The sequence below is a fragment of the Alligator sinensis genome, unplaced genomic scaffold, assembly GCF_000455745.1.
Source record: "Alligator sinensis unplaced genomic scaffold, ASM45574v1 scaffold398_1, whole genome shotgun sequence".
NCBI lineage: Eukaryota > Metazoa > Chordata > Crocodylia > Alligatoridae > Alligator > Alligator sinensis.
The window spans coordinates 24,604-28,043 of NW_005842708.1; the positions used below are offsets into that span (position 1 = coordinate 24,604).

At 40.1% G+C, this 3,440-nt stretch overlaps 1 long non-coding RNA gene across 1 annotated transcript in view; it reads left to right on the plus strand.

Moving 5' to 3' along the window:
• The window catches only part of LOC102380449, a 7,187-nt gene extending 5,191 nt beyond the window's left edge, over positions 1–1,996 (plus strand). The window contains exons 2-3 of the long non-coding RNA XR_324998.3: positions 1,057–1,109; positions 1,792–1,996. This is a non-coding gene — a long non-coding RNA (uncharacterized LOC102380449). The remainder of the gene's footprint in view (positions 1–1,056; positions 1,110–1,791) is intronic.
• The last annotated feature ends 1,444 nt before the right edge of the window (positions 1,997–3,440 follow it).

Below are 3,440 nucleotides of genomic sequence, written 5' to 3' on the forward strand. Positions count from 1 at the left end.
TGTGTGTCTCTCAAGCAAAACTGCCAACAATTCCCCCCCAAAAAGCAACCCAGCATGACCCAAGAAAATAAACCAACCAAAATATCAAATCTTATCCTAAAATGCCACCTGGCAGTAAAGTAGTACTGAAAGGGAAGGAGGGTAAAATTGTTCTCACGTGCCCCTAACGCATTTTACTAGTTATAGCACAATAAGCTATTGCATGGTAAATCACATCCATGTTACTTAGTTAGCTATCTTAAACTAAGAAAGAAAAATTGAACCAGGAACATTGTTAGCAACTAAATGGCAAGTATGTGTACAAGGGCCCTTCATACCTCTGGGCTCCAAACCTAGCTATAGGCCACTTCTGCCTTATCACTCATACCATTTGTACATTTGGCAAAACATCCTCCACAGGCTCAGGAGGGACCACATTTGAAAGACCCTCCAAGGAGTCTTCTAAATCACTTTCAGCAGCCCTGCTCTCTGATTCCACAGGCTCAGGATGAGAGGGAGATTTCAAGGGACTCCCCAAGGAGTCTTCATATCATTTTCACCAACAGTGCTCTCTGACTCCACAGACTCAGGAGGAGAGGGAGATCTCGAGAAACCCTCTAAAGGGTCTTCTAATTCACATTTGCAACACCTGAACTCTGGCCCCACAGGCTTAGGAAGATTTGCAGTATTTGGGACCCCCTCCACTGGTGTTTTTAGAATAAAAGGCCCTCCTAGTGATTTTTCTCAATAGTTGTTTAGCTTTTTCCACTTTAATCTTTAACCAAGACCTTACTTTTTGCCCTGCAATCCACTTGTCCCCAGGTTTATCACCACCTCCCCTCTTATGATGCATACCACACCTGGTATCTGAACCATACAGACCACTCACCATCTGTACAATATCTGTCCTTTTGTTTTCACAATAATCATGATCTTTCAAGGATACCAACACCCCCACCCCCCAAATCCCATTCTTTTTGTTTGAACAATAATCATGATGTTTCAAAAAGACAGGAAGAACCTCCTCAGATTTCTCTGAAGTGTGTGAGTAATCAGTCCTGTGTTTCTTATTCACAGACCCGCATACAGCAGCATTGGAACTCTGTTCTTTGGGCATTCTGATCCTCCAGGTGAGTGTTTCTGTGATTTTCAGTGAGTGCTGTTGGAAGCCTTTGGCCTGGTTCCAGTCTCTCTGGTGCTTCTAGGAGCTGGTTCTCTGAAGCATTGTTTCCTTCTTTGGAGGTATTGCGTGAGGTCACTTAGGGAATATAATATTTACATCTCAGCATCAACAATTCACTTTCAAGATGGTTTCTCTCTCACACACACATACGCAATTTCAAAAGCTTAATTACAGAAAATGAATGCCTAAGTGTTGGAAAGTATACCTAATTGTAGTTTTATCCAGGTATAACTTTCTGCTCACATTCAAAAACAGGATTACAATTGAGGGTGAGAGTTTTTTCTTACCAATTTAATTTTAGTAGTAGTAGTAATTTTAGTAGTAATTTTAATGTTAGTAGTAAACTTGCTTGCCACATCTTGATGGAAAGGATATGTTACGTGTAATTTTTTGTGGCAGAAGGATGAATGTTAAACACCCCTATATATGTACCAAGTATATCAATTTATCTTCTAGCACCAAACTTTTGTAATCCTCTTCTGAGTCTATGAAAGTTCTATCATCTTTATTATACAAACTCTCAAAGATAAAATTTTCCTTTGTTAATTGTCTTTTATTATTAAAATAACATAACACACAACATTAAGTTCTAGCGACTCAGAATTTCCTTTTTTTCCAATTTCTTCCAGGTCGTTTCTTTAGATTCTAGTAATCACACCATCCAGTATATATAAAGAAATGAGGATCAACAGCAACATACAAAAAAGAAAGAAAGAAACTGAAATAACTATTTGCAATCCTCTGTTTTTTAGTATATTCTCATCAGATAATGAAAATTCTCCCCACATGATTCCCAGTTATTCACTTCTAAAATTTAACTCTAAAACAAAACAGTGAGGCTCAACACTTAACAGTAAGGCTGTTTTTCTTAACATACAACTTAAAATAAAAGTTTTACTGTTTCTTGCGAGGCTCCTGTGTTCTCATGAGTTTGTCCAGTATTTTTTTTCCCACCAGTTGATCTCAAATCAGGCTCAGCCCAGCTTCTTGCAATTATGCTCTATTAACCTTCCAGCTGTCGGTCATCTGTCTGGTGATCCAGCTGACACCCTCTCCTCTTTCTGCACTGTCCCATGTCACATAACTCCTTTCTTTCTCATCCGGGTCTTCTTTCGACTCCACCCCTTTCTGGGGCCATTTTAGCTTCACAAGAAAAAACTCCAAAAGTGCGGCTCCCAGCAAGCTCTCCACCCTTGGGCAGCATCAGGATCATCTTCTCCTTCTCTTCATCACACTAAGCATAACTTCATGTAAATGCTACCAGTCTGAAAGAAGCACTCATGCTTTAAAAAGCCCTTAGCAAAATTAAAACCTACAACCAGAAACTAATAATCATGGAAGAGCACATGCTCAAAGCACACAGAGTTCCAAAAGCTTGATTTCAGAAAATGAATACCACACACACTTTCAGAAACTTAATTTCATAAAATATACCTTTCACCACAGGGTAAAGACATGAAGAGATATGATTGCTCTGATTTTCCATTTCTGAAGAAGTATTTCTGTTTGGGAACAAACAATTGCAAACATTATTATGACTTAAGTCTTGTGTTAATACCCCCACAGATCACCCCTCCATTTTTAAATGATGTTTTTACCTTGCTGTATTTAAAGTGTGCTTGGAAATTTTGGTTTTTTCCTACTAGATAGATCCTCTGTAATGAAGACCAAAAGACAAAGGTAAGTAAGACATGAAAAGGGTATAAAGATATATAAATATATTAGAAGTAATGAAGACAACTAATTTAAACAGTGGTAGAACAAGGTTTATTAATTGGTAATGAAATGCAGCACATACAGGAGTCTTCAGCCATGTCTTGAAATCCTCTCTTTAGACACACAGAAAATCCTTCTCTGAACAGAGGTACTTAGGGGCAGGTCTCTTCAAACCAACCTGGTGGCCTTCTATGACCAGGTCACCAAGTCCTTGGATGCAGGTGTCACAATGGATACAGTCTTTCTGAATTTTGACACAGTCTCTCACCCCATTCTGTAAGAAACTAGGAGACAGTGGTGTTGATGCCTACACGGTCAGATGGGTCACTGACTGGCTGGAGGGCTGCACCCAGAGGGTGGTGGTGGATGGGTCTTATTCAACCTGGAGGGATGTGGGCAGTGGGGTTCCCCAGGGCTTGGTCCTCAGGCCCACAGTATTCAACTTCTTCATCAGTGACTTGGGCAAGGGGGTAGAAAGCACCCTGTTCAAATTCGCAGATGACACTAAGATGTGGGGGGAAGTGGGCATGCTAGTAGGAAGGAACAGGCTGCAAGCAGATCT